The sequence below is a fragment of the Callospermophilus lateralis genome, chromosome 2 (assembly GCF_048772815.1).
Source record: "Callospermophilus lateralis isolate mCalLat2 chromosome 2, mCalLat2.hap1, whole genome shotgun sequence".
In the NCBI taxonomy this organism is placed as follows: domain Eukaryota; kingdom Metazoa; phylum Chordata; class Mammalia; order Rodentia; family Sciuridae; genus Callospermophilus; species Callospermophilus lateralis.
In genome coordinates this window covers 109,056,927-109,081,799 of record NC_135306.1, presented here as the reverse complement: position 1 = coordinate 109,081,799, position 24,873 = coordinate 109,056,927, and the positions used below count along the sequence as shown (strand labels likewise).

Genomic DNA, 24,873 nt, shown 5'->3' with positions numbered 1-24,873 from the left:
TAAATTCCTTATCTCATGGTTCAGAGTGGTTCTGCTTCCCTGATGGAGACATTTATTGGTACTGGCTGTGGTTTCAGGGCAAACTCTTAAGGATGAGATTCCAGATCTTATTCTCTGAATCTGATTAAATTTAACTGCATAAGTGCTTATCTCTGTGATAAACGATTACTTAAATTCTCACCTGTAGTACCCTGTGATAAATGTTTATGGAAGGAGAGACTTTGGGTAACCAAACATTGGCTGCCAGAGAAATATTTTGGTAGAAATAGGAATATAATGAGGAATTTCAGTTGCTTCTATGTATGGGGAAAGTTTGGAAAAAGAAAATGATGAGCTCAGAGATTTAAATTCCTACCCCCCAACTAGGAAAAGGACCAAAAAATTAAATTATTGCCCTAAAAGAAATTCTTACTTTTATACTTCAGGGTCAAGATTTCTGATAAACAAACCTTAAAGGAACTGAATTTTTGTGCAAATAAAACTTACAACCTAATAGGGTCTTTTGTGTTAATATAATAATAATAATAATAATAATAATAATAACAACAACAACAACAACACAGCAATTGGGTAAGAGATCCAAAATCTTAGAATGGGAACATTGGAATAAATACCAGTGAAGCTCAAGATCTTTAACCCAGAGTATTGCTGATCCTACTTCACCAAAAAATAAAATAAAATAAAATAAAAATTAAAAAAATAAAGTGACCCTTTCTATCTGTGGTTAGTCTTCCTTGCTGCAGAACCTGTAAAGACCTTCCTAGAGGTAGTGCCTTCTGGGGGACAGCTGGTCTTCCTGGAACCTAGCATTACCATAGACCCCAGCGTGACCCATGAGAAGGCAACATACACACCAAAAGAACATTGAGAGTTGGTCAATGTATGCATTGTTTCCTTTTTTATTTTGTCATAATTTTATACTTGCTGAAAAGTATAGTGCAAATTATTCTCTTTACCTTACAGCAAGATCCCTGCAATAACTGTTTACGCTGACGAAAATCCAGGGAAGGCCGGGTGCAATATTGTACCCCTATAATCCCAGCAACTCAGAAGGCTGAGACAGGAGGATGCAAATTTGAAGCTACCCTCAGCAATTTAGTGAGGCTCTAAGCAACTTAGCCAGACCCTGCCTCAAAATATAAAATAAAAAGGGGAGTGGGAATGTGGCTCAGTGGTTAAGTACCTCTGGGTTCAATTCCTGATACCAAAAATAAAACAAAATAAAATAATTAACAATAAAAATAAAATTAATTAAATAGATAAATAAACAAATAAATCCAGGGAGTCCGTATGAGAATGGATGAAAGAATATAATTTGGCCTTGACTGAATTCATTAATTTGGGTGCTGTATTAGAAATACAGCCCTGTTATGACTTTTTGACATGTTAAAAAACTTTTCTGGCTGTGGGGAGACTGCCCCATCCTGGGCTATGCAATTCTTAGAGATAGCAAGGTGCCCAGCTTGGAGTGGGTCTTTGATATGCATGCAAACCAGCCCAGAGTCAACTCTATCTGGCCCCTACACTCCAAAATGCCACTGCCTTATCCCAGGCCAGGTGCCAGCCAACTAGGGGCCACCCTGTCACCTAAAGCCACCAAAATGATTCAAACTAGCAAGTTCCAAACTGTCTATCCCCCCTTGCATTTCCTGTGTACTCTCCTATAAAGACCCATTCTTCTCCCTCCCACCTGTTTACTGTCACCCTGTCATCCTGCCATCTTTCCCATGTGATCCTGCCGCCTCCTGCCTCTGGGACCTGTGAGTGTGATAAGCTTTGTTTTCCTGAGCTTCTCTTCTGTTCCTTCTTATGGCTACACCTGACTGACCATCTCATCAAAGAATGCAAAATAGGTGCACTAAGCAGAGAGCCTGGGTTTCACGTATGTGCACAAGTGAAGAGAGAAGGGCTTTAGAAATCGGCTATGAAACCCAAAGATGGCTTGCACTAAAAGAAGCTGAGATGTCAAAACTCCAGTTACGGTTCAGATATGAGGTGTCCCCAAAAGCTCCTATGTTAGTGCAAGAATATTCAGAGATGAAATGGTTCAATTATGAGAGGTGTAACCAAATCAGTCCATCCTAGTTTGAATGGACTAACTGGTGATAACTGTAGGCAGGTGGACCATGGCTGGAAGAAGTGGGTCACTGAGGGCATGCTCTTCTCTCTCTCTCTCTCTCTCTGAGATTCCTGACACCCACCATGAGTTGAGTAGCTTTCCTCCTCTGGGTCTATCCCCCATGATATGTGTCCTACCTCACCTTGGCCCCAGAGCAATGGAGTCAGTCATCTATGGACTGAGACCTCTGAAACCATAAGCCCCAAATAAACTTTCCCTCCTCTAAGTTGCTCTTGTCAAGTATTTTGGTCGCAGAGATATAGAAGCTGACTAAAACAACTCCCAATACTGAAGAGGAAGGTATGCAGAGCACTAGAGTAGATTTGTAATGTGAAACCAGCTAACCATATTCTTTGGTAGGGTCCAAAGAATACTCCCTTCACCAAGGTTTTGAGAAATGCCTTGATGAGAAGAATTCCAGTGCTCCTAAATAGTCACTCTGTGGTGACTATTCTTGAAAGGCAAGTCAAGGAGCAGGAAATGCAGTTATCGAAATGGGCTTCCTGAAGTAATGCAAAGGGAACAACAGGATATTGATGTGTCAGGAGCCTAGCATTTAGTAACCAAGACAGTGGTAGTGTAGTTCATGGGCCACAGAGCCAAAGCAGGCATCAGAGTGGTTTGGCCTTCAGAATATGGCTTTGGCTCACTGATCATGGTGCCCCTAGGATGGAAATGGCCTACTAGAGTCTTACGTGATTTGTACAAGTGATAGGTGTCTGGCAATGGTGAGCAGAAGTCTGACTCTGACAGTAGTCAGGGCCCTTTAACTAATTCTCACATTGTAGATGGGTCTTAAGCCCCAAGCCTCTTGGGTAAAGGGAAGACTAGGCTCATCTGAGGAAGGACTTGCTAGTCCACCAAAAAGTTAGACTTTAAATATTCCTCTTAGCCTTTCCCCCAAATCTGTAGTTATTGCACAGGCTGAATATGCATTGGGAAAGGGAAATGACCAGGTTCTAGGAATTACCGAAACTTGGCTCTGAACTGATACTCATCTCTAGAGATTCCAAATGCTACTGGGTGTCATTGTCAAAGTAGAAATTGATGGAAGTGAGATGGTGTATGGAATTTGGGGTTGACTACATCTCACAGCAAGCCTAATGGTTCCCAGAATCCTTTCTGTCATTATCTCCTCAGTTACAGAATGCACAAGTGGATATACACTACCTCTTAATATACTCAGCAGCTGCTATGGTGTGAATACAGTTTGTCACCTAGAACTCAGGTTGAAACTGAATTCCTACCATGAATTAAGATGCAAAACCTTAGTCCAACTAGGGTATTCAGAGAGGTTTCCTTGGGAGGTAATTAGCATTAGCTAAAGTCTTTAGGATGAAGCTATCATGAGTAAATCCTGGCAACTTTATAAGGAGAGAGAGACCAGATCTCTTGCCACGTGATGCTCTGTACCACCCTGTGACTCTGCCAGCAAGGAAGCCATCATTACTTCCAGAGACAGTGTCTAGAGAAGCTCAGAACCATTCAGTGTTTCATAGACGTCAGAGGTTTTCCTACGGCACAGCCTCTAAAGAAACTCAGCTGTCTCAAACTCCTGCAGTAGAATCATTTACATTTATATCAAGAAGGCTGGGAAAGTACCCAAATCTGCCTGTTGTGCACACCCAGGCAGACTTCAAGGGGTTCGTGCTGTGAGGCCTGAAGTGCTGATGAGATTATCTAAGACTTAAAACCTGTCAGCAGGGCCTAGGATGGCTCCACAGGTCCTCAGTGGGTTTGTGACAGAGCCAAGTATACTCTCCTTATGGAGGAGCAGAAAATCATTGTGAAAGTTTAAAGGCAGAAGTACAGAGTCAGAAAGCTAAATTAAAGAATGAAGCTTCATTGAGTAATAAAAGATCAAAAGGCTTGTTCTGGCTGTGTGTGGTATGCACACCTGTCATCCCAACAACACAGGAGGCTGAGGCAGGAGGATCAAAAGTTTGAGGCCAGTCTGGGCTATTTAGACCCTATCTCAAATTAAAATAAAAAGGGCTCTAGCTGTGACTCAGTGATAGAGGACCTGAGTTCAATCCTGAGTATTAAAAAAAAAAAAAAAAAAGGAAAAGAAAGCTTATTCTGAGGCTTCTTAACCTTGTATCTGCAGAACCTTAAGTCAAAATAAACCTCTTTTCTTTATAAAGTAACCGGCCTCAGATGCTTAATTGTAGTAACAAAAACCAGACTAGTATAGTAGGTATCCAAGCAGATACACTCAGCAACTTGTAGACTCCCCACATTGGTTCTCTGTTCCCTGAAATGAAGGCTTACATAATAGAAAAGGCCAAGTGAAAGTCACTAGAACTGTGTCTACATACTAAAATGTAAACAACAAAAGTATCTTGTTTCTTGAAGGATCCAAGATTAGTGCCATCAACAAGGTTCTAACAGATACAGAGGGGGTGACTCCCATCACATCCCTACTCAAATCACTTGTTGCCTGTCAGCAGACTGGTGGACCTCAGAGAATGACAACAAACTATCCAAACTTTAATGATGCCAATTTAAGCTGCTCTTCCAGGAATGATTTCTTCGCTACAACAAATCAATACCTCCATGGCTTCGGTTTGCTGATGATCTAAAAGGCTTTTTACTCTGAACTGTTCATGCCGTTATCTTCTAGTTGCCACACTGAACCACACCACCCCTGTGCACGTCAGGCCTCTAACAACTTGGCAGCCTCTCATAATCTATCTGCAAGGACCTTCAAACACTTTTACTTCACGTGGATGCAGTAAGGTGCTGCTGGCTGGCAGGGTGCCTCAGTTCCTCACCTCAGGTGACTCTCCACAGGGGATCTATTGTCCTCATTGTCATGACTGGATTTCCCTAGAGCCATCTAAGACAGAGTGAGGTAGAAGCTGCAATGGCTTTGAAGACACAGTTTCAAAGTCACATGATGTCCTGTTCACACAGGTGAGCACTACTGACTGTGGGTGGGGACTACCTGAGGCCAAGAATACCAGCAGGTAAGGATCACTAGGCCATCTTGAAAGCTGGCTACCATGGTATGAAATTCCTGAAAGTTTTTTGTTCTGTCCCTTCCAACTTTTCTAAGTTTAGAGTTGTCCCAAAAGAAGGATTTTTTTAAATGTTATACACATGCAAATACTATTATTAACATTATCCATTGAGTGGACCAAATCCTAGACCAGAAGATGGGACCTTGGCTTCTATTTTTGCATCTGATGCTGACTCAGAATGTGTCCTTGAGCAATCCTTTCTCTTAACATCTCTGGACCTTAACTTCCTTTTCCGTGAAACAGAGAACAAATTCCTGCCCCTTCCTTCCTCCCCCAGAGGTTTGTGGAAGTGTTTTTACCTATTTAAAACTCCAATGTGGACCTTAGAGGTCCATCCCATAAAGCCTTTCATTTTACTTATGCAGGAACTGGTTCCTAGAGAAGGCAAGAGGTCTGTCTAGAATCACACAGACAGTAGCGCAGCCAAGATGCGAACCTCAGTCTTACATCTCCAGCGTCTGCCCAACCACCCTGCTTCTGTCTTAGAATGAGAGTGTCCACTTCTGCAAAGAATTTTTACAGTATTTATGACAATCAGAGAGTAAGGACTAGCTGCCAGCTTGCAGGAGGAGCCCTAGTGTCCTGGTTCATACACTGTGTGGTCTCAGGATCCCCCTTACACTCCTAAAAATTTTTGAGGTCCCATAAAGGGGATGGGGGCATGGGAGGAATGGAGGAACTGTAGAGAGGGCAAAGGGGAGGGAGGGGAAGGAAGGGGCGCGGAGTAGGAAAGACTGTGGAATGAGATGGACATCATTTTCCTAAGTACACGTATGAAGACACGAATGGTGTGACTCTACTTTGTGAACAACCAGAGACCTGAAAAATTGTGCTGTGTATGTGTACTCTGAATTGAAATGCATTCTGCTGTCATGTGTAACAAATTAAAGTAAATGAATAAATTTAAAAAAAAATTCTTGAGGTCTCTAAAGGACTTTTGTTTATAGAGGTTATATCAATATTTATTGCAAAAAAAATAATAAAAAAATATTGCATTGGAAGTTAAAATTATGTGAAAATGTCAAATATTTTATTATTTACTTTTAAAATAACAATGATACACTCATAGTATATTAATATTGTTTATTAACAAAATATGGATATTTTGCTATGGACTGATCATGTTGGTGTTCCATCCAAAATTCATGTGTTGAAACTTAACCCCATCAAGATGTGTGACCCAGCCAGGTGTGGTGGTGCACACCTGTAATCCCAGCAGTTTGGGAGGCTGAGGTTAACAGATACAGAGGTGGTTTATAACAGGTTCAAAGGATATCAGGTTCAAAGCCAGCCTCAGCAAATTAGCAAGGCTGTAAGCAACCTAGTGAGACCCTGTCTCTAAATAAAAAAATTAAAAGAACTGGGGATGTGGCTCAGTGATTAGGCACTGCTGGGTTCAATCTCTGGTACCCAAAAAAAAAAGAGGAATGGCCCAGACTAGGGGTGTAGCTCAGTGGTGGAGTGTTTGCCCAGCAGGCCAAAGGCCCTCAGTTTCCTTGCCAGCACAGAGAGAAGAAAGAAAGATTAAAAAGTGTGGCCTTTGCAAGGGAGAAAATCACATAGGCTCCAACCTTATGAATTAATATCCTTCCTATGTATATGAAGCTGGGGGAGCTTGTTCTTCCCTCCTGCCACATGAGGACCCATAGAAGGTGCCCTTGATGATGAACAGGCGGAATTGCTTGTCCTGTCTCACCAGACTCTGACTCTGCTGACACCTTTGTCTTGAATTTCCCAACCTCAGAACTGTGAGAAATATATTTCTGCCTATAAATTGTTTAGTCAGAGGGATTCTGCTGAATGGACTAAGACAACTTTTTAAGAACAGTAACTATACTTCCCAAAAGGAAAAAAATGAGAAAGGGTGGTTTTGCTTTACATTTTTGCAAAATGTCTTTAATCTCTGTCTTCCTAGAAGACAACTGCGTTCTCGTAATTGTTTCTACAGATAGTCTGTTACATCATTCGGCCTCTGGTAAACCCAGGTCTGTTCATGACAAAATAAGAGTGAAAAGTTCATTTTAGCATTATTAGGAAAATAATTCTGATCTCACAGACCCTCTGAAAGGGCCTCAGGGATCTTTGAGAATCCTGAACCTCACTTTGGGGACCTCTCTTGTAGCATCATGCCACAGGACTCAGTTAAGGACAAAACATTACCTAGTAGGACAAAATCATCAGCACTGATCAGTGTTGCAGAAATACAAAGATGGGAAGGGGAGATTCACAAAAGGTGATAGAATTAAAAATTTTAGCCAGTCACAGTGGTATATGCCTGTATTCCCAGCTACTTGGGTGACTGAGACAGGAGGATGGAAAGTTTAAGGCCAGGGTGGACAATTTAGTGAGACTCTACTCAAAATTAAAAAAAAAAAAAAAAAAAAAAAAAAAAAGTTTAAAGGACTGGAGATGGAACTCAGTGATTAAAAAACAAACAAAAAAACCTGAGATCAGTTGCCAGTACCAAGAAAAAAAATTTTTTTTTTTTAGCAAATCAGAAACAAAATTACATTTTAAGTGGAATGTCTTATATTTACATACTGTTTTATTTTTAATCATTTGCACGTGCATTGGAAGCAAAGGCTGGGAAGAACTGGCCTGATAGCCGTTTGTATAAAAAAGATCTGGTGGTGTAGGTGAACCACAAGCTAAACATGAATCAAGAGCTTGAAACATAATGTTAAGAAGCATCAACAGATGTGGAACCACTGAGCCAGAGCTGATAGGCAGGGTTCCTTGGAGACAGGGTTATGGAGAGAAGGGGAATGGATAGAAGGAGCACATTTGCACTTGGCTAACAAGGTGACTTGGAAAAGTTTAAATAAGTGAAAGCTAAATCCACAAACAAATTTCTCTCAAGTCCTACAGACTTTCATAACCAAAAGGACAAGGACAACCCCCGCGCTGGGTTCACTGGTTTCCACCAGGGACTAACCCCAGCCATCTGCAGGGGATGGATGAGGGCAGCCTCTTCTGGGTGCTGATTTCCTCCAGCTTTCTGAATATTACTCACCCCAGCCATTTGCTCTGGCCAGAGGTATCTGACCAGGGGCCAGCACCACCTAACCTTCTTCAACATCATCCTACAGAATCTGGCTGGTCACTGGGGACTCTTTCCCTGGTCTGGCCTAGAGGAGAAAGGGTCTTGGCTACTCTGGTATTGCTATTGCCACAGTAGCATCTTTTTGTTTGTTTGTTTGTTTGGGGGTACCAGGGATTGAACTCAGGGGCACTCGATCACTGAGCCACATCCCTAGTGCTATTTTGTATTTTATCAGAGACAGGGTCTCACTGAGTTGCTTAGCGCCTTGCTAAATTGTTGATGCTGACTTTGAACTCCTGCTGGGATTATAGGCGTGCGCCACCTTGCTCAGCCATGGTAGCATCTCTGTGCCCTTGTTGTGAAGTTGTTCCATCCCTCACCTACCGGGTCAAGAAACAGGTTCCTCTCAAGGTCAGAAAAGTTGGCCCAGAATGTCACACACCTCACAGAAGGGATTCGCCTATTCTGCTCCAGTGTGAGCAGATCTTTGACCTCAAGTTTCTGCACTGCATGTCCAAGGATCATGAACAACCTGGAAAGCTTCCAGAATATGACAAAGATAATAGAGGTGGCGTGCAGGCTATGGAGCCAGAGAGACGTTCAAATCCAGGCTCTGCCACTTGTTAATTGCATGACCTCTGCACAAGTTACTTACACGCTATGAACCTCAGTTTACCCATCTACAAAATGAAATTAAGTTAGTGGGTATTATGAAGGTGTAGCTTGGTGGCAGAGTGCTTGTCTGGCATGTGTAAGGTCCTGGGTTCAATTCCCCTAGCACCATGCGCACACTCACACAAATTGGGTCTTAGGAAGACTGATTGCAATAATGCATGCAAGTGTTTCTCATGGTTTCTGGCACATGGTGATCGCTCATTAAATGTTAATTGTATAAGTTAATTTTTATATCATAAAATCTTAAAGGAAAGTATGATCTGAAGAGATGCCTTTGTGCTTATAGCTCAGGCCTCTATCACTATCTGACCAGAAGTGGAGCTCCAGGGATCCCCAGGGCCACACACAGACAGGCACCTCCATTAAAGAGGAGCTCTGCTCTACATTTGCATAACTAAAAGTCCCCTCAGGCGGTTTTCCTAGAATGACAATGGATTAAACAATTGCTTTAAAATGACAGTTTTCATTTCCTCTTCATTTCTAACAAAGCTACAAAGATTTTAAGAATGGAATTTCAAGTTTCAGAACTGAGACTCCAGGGACTATGTGTGTCCCTGCCGTAGTCGGGCTGGCTGCAAAATAACGGGGGTGGGGGGGTGGTGCTGACGAACAACTTGTGTACGTTGATACAACAGGAATGGGAGCAGTTTATTGTAGGACAGGAGCGGTATTTATACATTCCACACAGTTTATCTTAATTAGCATAAACTAGATACAGCAGTCAACCAATAAGGAATCTCCACACTTAATGGCTCGCTGGAGTTACTTCACAAACTACTTCCTCTGGCATTTTGCCAGGCGCCATCCTGACTTGTTTACAGACTCTAACATGTCCCCAGCCCCATCCAAAGGAAAGCCTGCCCCTGGTGTCTCACTGTCCACCTAGGTCATCTCATCTCTGCCAAAATCTAAAGCCAGGACAAGATGGAGGCCCACAGAACAAGTAGTTGAAAGTTATAAAGAGGGGGCCGGGGTTGTGGCTCCGTGGTAGCGCACTTTCCTGGCATACGTGAGGCACTGGGTTCGATTCTCAGCATCGCATACAAATAAATAAAATAAGGTCCACTGACAACTAAAAATATTTTTAAAGGAATAAAGAGAAAACTCCTAGAACAAACAACCAGGAATTTCCAGCTGGAATTTGAATTCCTGGGCTCCTGAGTTTCTGCCCAGAATGTGAAGGGGCAGGAATGTTGAAGGTGCAGGTGTCACGGGAGAAGAGAGGTCTCTGGAGAAGGGTCCAAGACCAGCAGAGTTCTTGGCATATGTGACAAAAATTTTTCAGCCCATGCCAGACAAAGGCATAGACAAAGTATCGTTTAGAAAGTAGACACATGTTCAAGGGAGAATGGGGGCCATCTCGAGTGTAAGATGCCCCTCCTTGGGTGGGAGATCTAATGTTTAAAGGGGAGCAGTAGTTAGGGCTGGAGCCAGGATGGCTGGCACACAGGTGGTGCCAATTTTCCCTGCACTTGGGTATTCCTTCATTTTGCAAGTGGGAGGTAGGGAAAGGACATGTCAATCAAGACTTACAACTGAGCTTTCTACATCTCAGTGGCTCATAGTTGTTTCCTTCTGTTGAGACTCCCTCTCTCTCTTCATCCCAAATCCTGATCTTACAGGGAGGTGTATCTGCCACCCTTCCAATCCATGCCAGGGTCCCATCCCTCAACAGGGCCTGAAGGGCATGCACGTGGACACCCCAACCAGAACATCCAACTTCCACCCTACCCTCCACCCTTGGCTACCTGTCAGGCCCAGGGATATGCTCAGAGGTGACTCTCTATTCCTGGGGTGATAGGCCTGGAGAGAGACCCACAAAGGCCTTGGAAGTGGGCTGGGAGCATTTGGGAAAGGAATTCCAGGAACCTAGGGGTATATCTGTGGCAGGAGCTCCTCATGGGCACATTTTCGTGCTCCCTTTAGGGAGGGGAAAGACCCTAAGATGGTCAGAGCAGGGCCTTCAGAAGTACAGGCCTTAATTAGGAGCCATTGGCTCTTGTTCTGGTCTTAGGGTGTTCAGAAAGTATTTACTGAACACTTACTATGTGCCAGACACTGTGCTGGGTATTAAAGTTGTTGCAGTCTAGAAGACTAAGGAGGGGAGGTGAACAAGTAGTGAGCAAAGAATAGCAAATATGTCCGTGTTTTGAGAAAACTCAGAGGGGGGCCCACTCTGATAAGAGAGAGAAGCTCAGAAGAAGCCAGGGAAATGGGGCTTGGAAGGGAATGGACTTGTTCCACGTAGATGGAACTGAGAAAAGGCCAGCAAAAGAGGCCACAGCGACGGGCTTTGAGGCCACATTCAAGAGTTCTGATTTTATACAAGAGTAAGATCAATTTACTGGATAGAGACCAGAATTTTCTTTTTAATAAAACAAGGATAGAAGACAAGAGAAAATAGAATCCCTGACATAATAAGGAGAAATATTACTTTATTTTTAAAATTCTGATTTAACTATGAATTTATACATATGACTGTAGTTCTTTTCCTAGGCTGAAACATTTTACCTATTTCTTACTAAGGGTCATGGTCAAAAAAATTTTGCAGGCTCCTTTATAGGTTAAAATGATAAAGTTTGATTATTTTAATCCCAAACTTAAGTGATTCTCCCAGCATCAGTCAAAAAACAGTCCTTTCTTACACTTCATTAGTATGGGTTAAATTCCAGTTCAGACGGCCAATAAATATTTTTAGGCACCTCCTGTATACAATCCATGAGTTAGATGTGAGGGAAATCAGAGGATGGTACATAAAAACACTGTCCTTTGCTTCTCTCCCGGAGCTTCTAGGAATGCTGAGGTGTGCCTGTGGGTCATCTGTCACATTTGCCTTTTTATGGTTCTCGTCCTGGTGCCACAGTTATTATCATTGTAGTTGTCATTTATGGAGCAGCACAGTGCTAAGTGCTTTACCCAAGGCATCTCATTTAATGTGCTTGGGCTGCACAATACAACGTTCTCACTCCCACTTTACAGATGAGGCTGTGAGATGTGAGCAAGCTTTCCTGAGGGGACTGTCCTAGTCTGCTTATCTGCCATAACAAAATGCTGGGGACAGCATGACTTGAACAATAGAATTGTATCTTCTCGAAGTTCTAGAGACTGAAAAGCCCAAGATCATGGCCCCCGCAGGTTCGCAGGTTCGGTGGTCTAGTGAGGGCTCTCTCCCTGGCTTGCCTCCTTCTTGCTGTGTCCTCACATGGCCTTTGTGCTCAGAGGGAGGGGGCATTAGGGAACATGAATTCTAGGAGGACACAATTCAGTCCATAGCAGTGACATGTCCAGGAAGCGGTGGAGCAAGGTGTAGACAAGTCCTTCTCCTCCAGGACCTGAAATCTTACTTAACGCCTCCTTCCCACCTCCCCCGCCCCTGCAGTGCCGGGTATTGAACCCAGGCCTCGCACATGCTAGGCAAGAGCGCTACCATTGAGCTCATACCCTGCCCCTTAGCGCCATTTCTGAGGGGGTAAATCCCATCTTATTTATATATATATATTTTAGTTGTAGTTGGACACTACACCTTTGTTTTATTTATTTATTTTTGTGTGGTGCTGAGGATTGAACCCAGGGTCTCGCACAGGCTAGGCGAGTGCTCTACCGCTGAGCCACAACCCAGCCCCCATCTCATTATTTTTATTTCTTAAAAGAAAAGAACAAACTCTTCTTGTCCACTTATTCTTTCAGGTGAACTTCACTGATCACTTTGACCTGTACCATGTTCGTGAGAACTGACATCTTCACCAACCAAGTCACCCCATGCAGGCACATGATCTGTGCTCTCTCAGAAGTGACCTGGCTTCCCTTGTGTAGGTCTCACACACATTTCTTGCCAAGAGCCTTCTGAGCCCAGGTTTTTTTGGTTGTGGGGATTTTTGTTTTGTTTTGTTTTTTAGTTCAATGCTTTCCAAACTGTAATGTGCATACAGTCACCAGGGGATCTTTAAAAGCAGACTGATCAAATAGGCAAGGGACAGAGCCAGGAGTGGAACTGGGGAACTGCCATCCTAATCAGAGTGCTGATCTGTGATTGTTGTTTAGTCTCATCCCTTAGAACTTGTTATTGGGATTATCTAGAAAAACTCATAATTTTTATTTGGCCAGTTTTGCATACAGTTCCCTTTCTGAACCCAGGAGGTTTGCGTGTTGCTGTGGAGACCAGTTACAGCTGCCAGCAGTGGGGAGAGAGTCTGGGGAGAGAGCACTATCACACTGGCACTAACACAGGACCTGTGGCATCCCTGTGCGGAAGTCTAGGCAACAGACACCCGTTGCCTGGCAGCAGCCCCCTCCCAACCTGGCCCTTGCTGCCCTACTGCACGACAGACTCAGACCCAGTGAATCCAAGAGCCTCTCAGAGCTGGTGCTCAAGAAATACTTGCTGGATGACTGAATGAGGACCACCCACCCTGCTCTTCTTCAAACGAGGACACCGAGGCCCAGGGCTCCTCTTAATCTTGGGGGTAACTTGTTGGAGCTGAGTTATTGGTATGGCTGGAAATGAGAACTCAGATTTTGTTTGTTTGGTTTATTTTCTTTTTTGCCTTCTGCTCAGAGTCCCACCTTGTGCTGGGCCTGGAGAGAGACAGTAGAGAAACACAGCCCAAGATGAGGCCCTAGAACCACAGCATGTTAGAACCGAGAAACCTTCAAGATCATTTTACTCAGGGCTTCTTGAGCAGAGTGTTCGGAACCATATTGTGTGTGCCTGGACTTCAGCCGTGGAGCGTCTGATTCGGTGGGTCTGTGGTAGACAGGTGACCCAGATATGCAGCTGGATTTGGGAACCACTGTCCTGTCCCACTCTCCTTGTTTTATTGAAGAGAAAACTGAGCTGGGAAGGGAAGCAATTTGCAGATGGCCACACAGCCATTCCTTAGAATTACCTGAAGACCTGACTTCCTCTGGAAGTCCAACCATGAACTTCCTGCCCAGGAGAGGGAGAAAGTAAAGGGGTGCAGGAAGTGAGACTGACTGGGCCCTTAGACCCGTTGTCCTATTTCTGCAAGGATAGTGGCCCACCAGAAAAATCTTTTGTGTGAGTGGGAAAGAGAGTTGTCTAAGGGCCGTGAATAGAGACAGGCAGAAGCCTTTCACCCCATCTTCTAAATGTCTTGCAGGTCATCCAGCAGAGTGAATGAAAAAGCAAAGATCTTTCTGGACACAGTAGCCCATGCCTGTAGCCCAGCAACTCGGGAGGCTGAGGCAGGAGGATAGCAAGTTCAAGGCCAGCCTGGGCAACTTAGTGAGCACTTGTCTCAAAATAAAACATAAAAAAAGGACAGGGAGAGCCTAGCATATGTGAGGCATGGGTTTCAAAAAGAAAGAAGAGATCGCTCAAAGTAGAGAGTCAGTGAGAGTCTGTATCACAGATCTGCCACCAATATTAAAAATTACTTAACCTGTGAGTCAATTTCTTTACCTATAATATATACCCATTTGACAGGGTCAGCCCATAGAGTCAGAGGTTAAGCATACAACAGTTGGAGCTGAACTATCTGTTCAAATCCCAGTTCTGCCATATGGCTTTGGTGATTAGCAACAGCTTCCTCCTCCTCCTCCTTTTCTCCTCCTCCTCCTCCTTCTTCTAATTTGTAGACAGACATAATGCCTTTGTTTTATTTACTTATTTTTATGTGGTGCTGAGGATACAACCCAGTGCCTCACATGTGCTAGGCAAGTGCTCTGCCACTGAGCTGTAACCGCAGCCCCGATGTAGCTTCTTTATACCTCAGTTTCATCACTTGAAAAATGATGACAAGAATAGCAATTCCCTCAGAGGATTGTTGTGAGGATGAAATGAATTAACACTGCTCTATAACCTCTGAACCCCAGTGTGCCCTAGGCCATGTCTTTAATCTCTCTGCTGCCTACACTCACTTCCTTGTCTTTCAATGCCAACTACATACTGGCCAAATTTACATCTGGAGGACTGGGGATGTGGTAGCCTCTTGCCTAGTGCTTGGAAGGCCCTAGAGTCAATTCCCAGTACTGGAAAAAAAAATTGCCAAATTTGTAGCTAAAGCACATTTTTTTCCTCTGAACTCTTCATTTCAGTAGCCAACTGCCTAAAAGACTACTCTGCTTGGACATCTGATATCTTAAGTCTAATATGCCAAAAAACTGGTCCCATGATCTCTGCCCCAAACTTGTTCTTTCCAAGGCTTTTCCTATGTCATTCACTATAGCCAACCCTGTCCCTGCCTGCTCAGCCACCATCCTTGCATTCATCTATTAACCCAGAATTCTTGGTTTTACTTCAAAAGATACCTGGAATGGGATCACTTCTCACTACTCCCACTGTAACCATCCTGGTCCAAATCACTACCATCTCTCACCTGGACTAATGAAATTCTTGGTTCCCTGCTTCTTTTTGTACTTCCTTGTATTCTATTCTCAGCATCCAGAATGAGCCTGTTTCAGCAAAAACCGGTCCTGTCACTCCTGCCCTCAAAACCCAATATTTCTCAATTTTGAGTAAAAGTCAAGTACCTGCTAGGGCCTGTGATACCCTGCAATCTACCCCATCTTCTCTCTGCTATCATCTTCCTTTACAACCCCTGACCTCCTTGCAAGTTCCCACACCTCAGAGTCTTTGTTCCTTGTTCTGCCTGGAACACTTTTACCCCAGCTATTCTCCTGCCTCATGTTCTGAACACCTTCAAATTTTCACTCAAAAGTCCTCTAGTAAAAACCAGGTGCAATGGCACACTCCTGTAATCTCAGCTACTGAGGAGGCTGAGGCAGGAAGATCGGAAGTTTGAGTTCAGCCTGAGCAACTTAGATCCTATTTCAAAATAAAATAAAATAAAAAGGCTTGGATGCAGCTCCTGTTTGTTTGTTTGTTGTTTTAAAGGTCCCCTCATAAATACTAAGACTCTCCTGGAAGCTCCAGTCCTCCCTATCTTCCTCTCCTGTACTACCTTTTTTAAAGCACGCCCTCCTGATATATGTTTTTTTGTTTTAGTACCAAGGATTGAACTCGAGGGTGCCTAACCTCCAAGCAACATCCCAGCCCTTTTTATTTTTTATTTAGAGACAGAGTCTTGCTAAGTTGCTTAGCATCTTGCTAAGTTGCTGAGGCTGGCTTTGAACTCACGATCCTCCTGCATCAGCCTCCTGAGCCCCTGGAATGACAGGTGTGCACCCCGGCACTCGGCTCTGATACAGTTTCTTCAGGGTACTCTTTTTCTGTCCCACTCCATTAGAAAATAAGCTCCACGAAAACTGGAAGACAGGAAGCTTCATCTGCATTCACTGCTTCATCCTCAGAGCCTAGACCAAAACCCAAAACATAAAAGATTCTTCATAATAAATATTGATTAAATTTAAACAAATACATGCTGATTCTAATAATTATTTTAACATTTTGGAGACAGTAAGGGGCAGAGAAAGAACAATCTTGAGCATTGACATTTCATGGTGAAAGTGAAAACCTCTAAACAATGTTTATGAGCTAAATGAAAAGGCATGCTACAAAATCCCATGTATACTATGCTCACAAATTTGAAAGACGTGTGTATAAGAAAAAGAGAGCACACAAAAGTTATATTAGTTCTTGTTATAGGACTCTGACGGATTTTTCTGGTGGTTTACAATTATGTGTGCTGTTGAGTCTTAAATAAAATAAAACTTTAAGTTACTGCCATTTGAACATGATATTCTTAACATAAAAACAAACCAAAACTAGATCTTAGGTTTTCTGTGGTGCAGAGAACAGGTAATACACTAGCCTGGTTTACAGTTATGTCTAAGAGGAGTAGGAAGCAAGATTGTAGGTGCTGATCAAAGGGCTTTTGCTATAAGGTTTTAAAAGAATGTGTTTTTATATTGGGTAATTAGATTTTTATTATTATTGTTGTAAGGATAGAAGAAACCATTTAAAAATTCTGAAACAAAATAAAGTGTGAGTCGGGCACAGTGGCACACAAGGAGGCTGGGGCAGAAGGATCGCAAGTTAAAGCCAGCCTCAGCAACTTAGCAAGGCCCTAAGCAACTTAGTGAGACCCTGTCTCAAAAGGGCTGGGAATGCCGGGCATGGTGGCACACATCTGTAATCCCAGCAGCTCAGGAGGCTGAAGCAGGAGGATTGCTAGTTCAAAGCCAGCCTCAGCAATAGTGAGGCCCTAAGCAACTCCATGAGACCCTATCTTTAAATAAAATACAAAATAGGGCTTGGGATGTGGCTCAGTGGTCAAGTGCCCCTGAGTTCAGTCCCTGGTAGCGAAAAAAGGGCTGGGAATGTGGCTCAATGGTTGGATGCCCCTGGGTGAAATCCTAAAGGGTCCCAAAACAAGAAAATTTTCTTTTCCTGTCCAGGCTCAATTTGCTTTCACTTAAGACACAAATGAGAGAGGCCTGGAACCTTCCCCGCCTCCCTTTGAGGTCATGGCTCCTGGTGACACACCCCATGTCTTCTGCTTGTTCTAGGGATGAATGGGGAGAGGAGACACCTCTCCCCTTCTCCCTGGGTCCAGCAACTCCCATGAGAGCCCTGAGATCCAGAAGGGAAGAGCAGATTAGCCTTCTGCCAGTGAATTACTCACAGTTTAGCTTGCTTGGTTGGAGACAGGCTGGCCTCCCAAGGGTCATCTGACTACAAATTCCTCCAGCTCAGTGACAACCAATGAGCAGCTGCAAAGCCTATTTCTCTCAAGGACACACCCACCCATGTCACATCACCGTGCAGTAGCTTTGGATTATAGAGCAGAGTCCTTCATTATCCTTTGGTGCCACTGTACATTCCTGAGACCCTCTTTGTGATGGCTTCCAAACTCTGCCTATATCAAAGAAGAAACTAGGTGCAGGGGAGGCTGGCAAGGCCAATGTGGGGACTCTTCTTTCCTGTCCCCAGGCACCTCTCCAGCCACTCTCTTTTCCCACTGCCCAGGGCAAGGAGTCTTTTCTGCCGCTGACCAGGGCTCAGCCCCCAGAAACTGTCTCCAGAAAGACGTTTCCAGAGTCAGGAAGTCTGGCCCATGTCCATTTTCCAGACACTGGGCTGCTCTTGGTGACCAGTCCAATGCCTGTTTCTCTGCCCCAACCCACATCTGGGAGAGGTGAAAAGGCACTGGGTGGTTTCTGGGCCAGTCAACAAGCAAAGGGAGCTGAACTCTCTAAGCCATTCTGTCTTTGCAGGGCACATCCCCTCAGCACCAGTGGGAACTCGGGAGGGTGGTGGGGCTGGATCATCACATGGAAAACAGAATTCTTCCTGTCCTGAGGCTGGCCACAGGGACAGCTGCAGCTTATGATCATTTAGCTTCTTGAGTAGAATTTTAGGCAAATGTTTTTGTTTGTTTGTTTTGCAGCACTGGGGATCAAACCCAGGGCCTCGCACATCCTAGGCAAGTGGTCTACCACTGAACTACACCCCAGCCTTCCTGGGTAGGATTATAAACTCCAGAGACTACTGATTCAGTCATCGGGTATGTGTTCATCCATCCATTCATGACCTTCGTGGACTGCTGAGTCCATCCTGTGCCTGGCACCGTGCAGGGGTGTTATTCAGTAGTAAAGAAGGGATAAGTACACAGACATCTGTATGACAAAGAAGAGTCAGGTCACCCTTTGCCTGTTGACTGGACCAGAAACCACCCAGTACCTTTTCACCTTTCCCAGATGTGGAATGGGGAGAAGAAAAACAGGCAATGCCACCTACCCCCATCTAAAAAAAAGATACTTGGTGAAAAAAAAAAAAAAAAGACTCTCAGTCACATAATTTGACAACATTATTTGATCACAGAGATATGTCAAGTGTCATGAACCTACTAAGCACCAAACCTGATATCCAAAGCTTGTGTCATTTTTTCTTGGCCTTGTTGGCAACCCCAGCATGGGCACAGCAGGCCCTGTGATGTAAACGCTCAGGAGAGAGACCTTGGCCCTTCCTACCCCTCCCCAACAGGCCCAACTTGTAGCCTCTTCATCCCTTCATTCATTCAGTCAGTGGGTCAATGACAATTGGTGAGCATCTACTTGTGCAAAGGTTTTGAGGAAGGAAGGAAGAAGAGGAATCATAAATGGCTTTGTCATCCATGGGTCTGATAAGAGCTTATGGTCATAAATAACTACAGTGCAAAGAGACAATGAGAAATGTGGTAGGTGCTAGCTCAAGTCAGGGCAGGCGTTTGATTTCAAAGACTTCTTGGAGGAAAGGACACTGAGATGGGCCTCAAGGACATTTAGGTCTGGGTTATCGGAGCTGTGGGGAAAGGGCTGTCCAGATTTCAGAAACAGAAAGCTTATAAGCAAGGGTGTGGAGGAGGGAAAGGCTGGAGGCACAGGTACAGTGAAGGCACCGGGGTCTGTCTGGTTGGAGGGGAGCGTGGGGAACACACCAGTGACCCTCTATAAATATCTATTACTTGAAAAACAAAAATGGGGGCTGGAGTTGTGGCTCAGTGGCAGAGCACTTGCCTAGCATGTGTGAGGCACTGGGTTCAAATCTCAGCACTGCATGTAAATAATAAACATATAAAATAAAGGTCCATCAACTATATATATATATATATATATATATATATATATATATATGAGAAAAAAATGGTAAATTTAGGTCAAGTTACAGAGGACTCAACATGCCACGTTATTGAGCTGGCACCTCTTTCGCTGTTTGTCCATGTCCTCCTTTGGTGAGGAAGGACAGGTGGCAGCTCCCCCCTGCGCTCTCGGAGCTGGTCCCACAGTGTCAGCAGCCCTGTCTCCCACTGCTGTGTCATCACTTGCCCTCTTTCAAGTGCCTAGCCCACACCCAGCTGCCCCCACGATGCGGCCCAGAACGTTTCCTTCCTGGGGCAGCAGGGCCAAGTCATTTGGAAACCTCTCTCTGATGAGCTCCGTGATCAAGGTGCTGATATGGCAGGTGGGCCGCCTCACCATGTCCCCAATCTCGGAGGTGAATGCGGTAGGGAGTTTCGTTGACCTATCTCCTCCGCCTTGGGCCCTCTTCACTTTCACTGCAGGCGACCCTGCGGCTGCATCTGAGGATGCCACAGGCCACATCACGATCCTACTTCGGCCGTTTCCTGCCTGTCCCATTCTGGGCCACCCAAGGTCAAGCCTCTAACCAACTAGTCACTGACCACAGTTCCTCACGCTAAGACTCTGAGGACTGAAAATGGGGAAGATGAACTTTGTACCATTTTACTTTTGATTTTCTCCTCCAGAACCAGCAGACTAGCTGACCCCCAGGGGACAGTTCATCTCTTGCTACTTGGAGGGCAGAGCTCTGTGTCCTAAGTCAGAACCAGCTGGGATTCCCTTCTACCTGGATAGACTCCTGAGACCTGAAGAGGCTATTATTCTCATAAATAAAATAAGCTAAGAACTCTAGGCTGGCTTCCATCACAGGCTGAGATGAGGCCCTCATGGGACAAAGGATGTGAGAGGTCTCCGTAAACAGCACATTAATCTGGAAGCATTTCGGTGGAGGTTATTAGTTTATGAAGATTGAGTTCACATTCTTATTTGCTCTCCTAGCACCCTGTTCCTTTTCTTCATAGCATTTATGGATTTTCATAACTACACTGTAAGTTACTATTATCACGAGGCACATGGTTTATGTGTTTAATGCCTGCCTCCTCAGCAGGGCATAAGCTACGATGGAGCCCGAGCCACGTTTAATTTTGTTTCTCATTACTCTCCCAGCACCTAGTTCAGTGCCTGGAATGTCGCAGAGGCTCAAGGAATAATTAACTGAGAAGTTATTTGAGGACCCACACCTCTCTTCACTCGAGATTTTTTATTAGGCTAGTCTGTATTGCTCACTGCCGAAGCCTGGCATGTCACAGGCAATTAATGAAGGCTTTTTTGGAAGTGGGAATGACTAAACCTCCCTAAATGCCATTATCATTGTCAAGTTCTGTTTCTGAAAGCTCTGCTGTATTTCTGTTTCCCCCTCTGTGATCCCAATGCCCAGACAGTCTTCTGGGGCCTCTCAGACCTGTGCTCATGGCCTCCTGTCCTTTTCCCTCATCTTCCTCTGCTCCAGCCCAGACCAAATATTCACCACCAAGGTGTTCCATACCCACTGCAGTTCCGCCTCAAGTTCCTTCCTTTCCAACTCCTCTTTTAAAAGCACAAGTATGTTTTTTCGGTGGTGTGTATGTGTGTATATATGCATGCATGTGTGTAATAGTACATTTTCCCCATGGAGAATTGCTCCTTGGAAAAAAAGGCTTTCATGAGCACAATATTAGTCAAGACAAACAATACTGAGATTGGCCATGCAAACAGTGTACCTGGTAGGAAACTAAGGCTCAGAAAAGTTATATTTGGAGATGATGTTGTTGTTGTTATTATTTGTTTAGTTTTCTTTTTTGGTACTGGAGATTGAACCCAGGGGTGCTCTACCACTAAGCTACATCCCGAACCCTTTTATTTATTTATTTCTATTTTGAGACAGAGTCTGGCAAAGTTGCAGAGGTTGGCCTCAAACTTGTGATTTTTTCCTTATTCACTCTCCTGAGTCACTGGGATTACAGATTGTGCCAAAATGCCCACGCAAAAAGTTATATTTGTAATTTTCAATCTGGAGATGGCACCTTATGTATGGATCCATGAAAACAATTTGGTTGAGTGGCCTGCATTCAAAAAAAAGAAAAAAGAGCAAGAGAAATAGAGAGGGAAGGAAGGAAGAGTAGAAAATAGGAGTATATTATGTATACTATGCATTGTTCATGATATTTGGTGTATGTGCATGTGCTCCAACTAGGTTGTGATATAAAATATATCTCTTACTATGAGTCATGGTCAAAGTGGCAGGATTATATGACATGCTAAAGGTTAACTAGCAGAGCTTAAGTTCCACCAATTATAGGGGGCGCTGAGATAAATCAGAGAGGTACTGCAGTCTGGGAGGCACAGTAGAAATCTCAGCTGTTCCAATTAGGCCTGAGGGAAGCCGGGTGTTCTGGGGAAAACCAGCTGGGTTGCCCTGGGTGTGGGAAGCGCTGTCCATTGTTCTATTGAGGCGTCAGCTCTGGCGCTCTGTGTGGAGGGACTGAGAGACCTGCCGGGATGGGGTGGGAGCTCCAGTTTAGGATACTAGTTGTGCCAGAGCAAATGTACCAATTGATACATTCATGCGAACAAATCCTATGTGGCCTTAAGGAAGTGGTTCTCAGAGGGTAGCTCTCAGGCCAGCAGACCAGCATCAGTTGACACTCGTTGCAAATACAAATTCTTAGGGCCACCCAGACCTCCTGAGTCGGATGCTCTGGGAGTGGGCCCCAGCATTCTGGTTTACCATGCTCTCCAGGTGATTATGGCATGAAGATGAGAACCAAAATCTTAAGGATGTCCTGTTTGGCATTCTGTGTTTGTGTGTCTTAGGACATTAAGCAGGACCTGGTCTAACAGCAGCCATGCTGGCCAAGGATGGTGTCTGCCTGAGCCTCTTGATATGAAATCTACATTCTGTCACCCACTCAGCCTCACAGTTTACCCAGCGCTTTCACACACAGCACTTGTGTGAAAGAATGCTGTGTGTATCCTTCTTACTCCATGTGCTTTCTGGACTCAGCCTGTACAGTTTTCATTGACATGGTTCAGTTTTGTACAGGGCTCTGAAAATGTTCTCAAGATGCATGTGTATACCAGTATGCAAACTTCCATACATGCATCTGTTCTGACTTCTCTGTTAGACACTGCTCCTGGGTTAGTCTCCCTTCTCGTTAGTGCTCAGCTCAGTACTCAGCAGATAAGCACCGGAGTCCCTCTCTAACCCTGGTTACCCTGCCTGCCCCCAAATACACTGATTACCTTGAAGTAATCTTGATGTGCCTACCCAGCACCTGCAGCCCGTTTCCTCCCTTCGGACTCCTACCTGTTACCTAATGACAGAGGAGCTATGCGTGGGTGCTGCCTCCCAGCAATGACAACCTTCACCACCCACTTCCTGTGTTGACTTGTGCTGCTGAGTCCCTGTTGCCTGAGTGAGCTGTGAACATTTATACTACTTCCCACTACCGTCTGAAACTCAGTTTCCACATCTGTAATGTGGTAATACCAATATCTAACACTTACAGACGGTTCAGAGGATGAGAGGAAATGATAGTGTAAAGAACTTAGCTCAGCTCATGGAACATAGTGAGTACCTGATAAACAGCCCGTGAAGAGTTCAGGCATAGTTTTCTATCCCTAGCAAAGCAGTCTCTTCTAGAAGGTTGTGTGGTCTTGTACAGATTCAGATTCAGGTTAAATATAATTAAATGTAAGGAATAAGTGAAGTATTTTTTTTTAAAAAAAGAATAAGTACAAAGCCAGGTGAGGTGGCATACACCTGTAATCCCAGTGGTTTGGGAGGCTGAAGCAGGAGGATTGTGAGTTGAAAGCCAGACTCAGCAACTTAACAAGGCCTTAAACAATTCAGCAAGACCCTGTTTCAAAATAAAAAGGGCTGGGGATGTGACTCAGTGGTTAAGTGCCTCTGGGTTCAATCCTTGGCACACACACACTCACACACACACACACACACACACACACACACACACAAACCTAATAAGTGAAATATGAAAGTTTAGTAAAGCTAATTTTAAAAATTGTAAGGTGTAGAGGCTGGGGATTGTAGCTTAGTGGGAGAGTACTTACCTAGCACATATGAGGCGCTGGGTTTGATCCTCAGCACCACATAAAAATAAATAAATAAAGGTATTCATCTACAACTAAAAAATATTTTTTAAAAAAAATTATAATAGGGGTTGGGGTTGTGGCTCGGTAGAAGAACGCTTGCCTAGCATGTGTGGGGCACTAGGTTCGATTCTCAGCACCAAATAAATAAATAAATAGTGTCCATCTATAGCTAAAAATACATATTTTTTAAATTGTAAGGTGAGGCCAGGTGCAGTGGAGCATGCCTATAATCCCAGCAGCTCAGGAGACTGAGGCAGGAGGATGTCGAGTTCAAAGCCAGCCTCAGCCACTTAGTGAGGCGCTAAGCAACTCAATGAGACCCTGTCTCTAAATAAAATACAAAAAGGACTGAGGATGTGACTCAGTGGTTGAGTGCCCCTGAGTTCAATCCCTGACACCAAAATAAATAAATAAATAAATAATTGTCAGTTGAATATATTGGTAAGTGCTGTGTGAATGTTATTATGAGTCTCTCTGGGGGCCTAGAGGGACACCCCACTCTTCCTGAGGCTGATGAGGTAGTAACTTGTGGAGTTCTGTTCTGCATTGTTGAAACAGAGAAAGAAGAGAACAAGGTCTCTGCCCACATCAAAGGAGAGCATACCAGGTTAAAGAAAGGAACAGGGTGAAATCCCAGATCATCCCTACAGCAGCACCTCAAACCTCTGTGGAATGGTTGAATTTTTCTGTAGACCCAAGTGATTATTATATCTAATATCTAGAACAATTAGACATTTAATATAACCTCTGAACAGCAAAGTATAATGACAGAAAACTCCACTGAGCTGAGCCCAAGCAGCCACCCACACCAGACACAAACCCAGACTTGGCAAAGCCACCCATGGTCATTTCAATGGGAAGCCTAGAACACAATTCAGCCTCGGTGAAGCTCCTCACCAAGCAGGTGGTGGAATCCCACATAGAAGAAACATAAACAGCAAACAAACAGAATTTGGGCTGCCTCACCTGGAAGGATCCCACCCTATCTGATTGTCACACACAGGAAGAAGCCCAGCCATTGCATCTTTTAAGTCAGGATTGTAGCTTAGGCATTGCCCTCTCTACTTTGGGGAAGCTAGTCTGGCTTTATGAGTTTGAAGATCATATGATCATGTGTTAGTCAGCTTTCTGTTACTGTAACAAATGCTCCAAATCCGACTGCTTATAAAGAGGGAAGTTTGCCAAGCATGGTGGCGCATCTCTGTAATCTCAGTGACTCAAGAGGCTGAGCCAAGAGGATTGTGAATTTGAGGCCAACCTTAGCAACTTGGTGAGACATTATAAATAAACTACAAAATAAAAATAAACAGAGAGAGAGAAAGAAAATAGTAGGTACCTAATGACATGAAGCAGGGTTTGACTTTGACTTTGTCCTGTTA

The 24,873-nt window shown here is 44.1% G+C and overlaps 1 pseudogene; it reads left to right on the top strand.

Annotated features, from left to right (window-relative positions):
- Positions 1-2,613: 2,613 nt before the first annotated feature.
- On the top strand, positions 2,614-4,754 carry LOC143387310 (large ribosomal subunit protein eL34 pseudogene; annotated as a pseudogene).
- Positions 4,755-24,873: the final 20,119 nt, after the last annotated feature.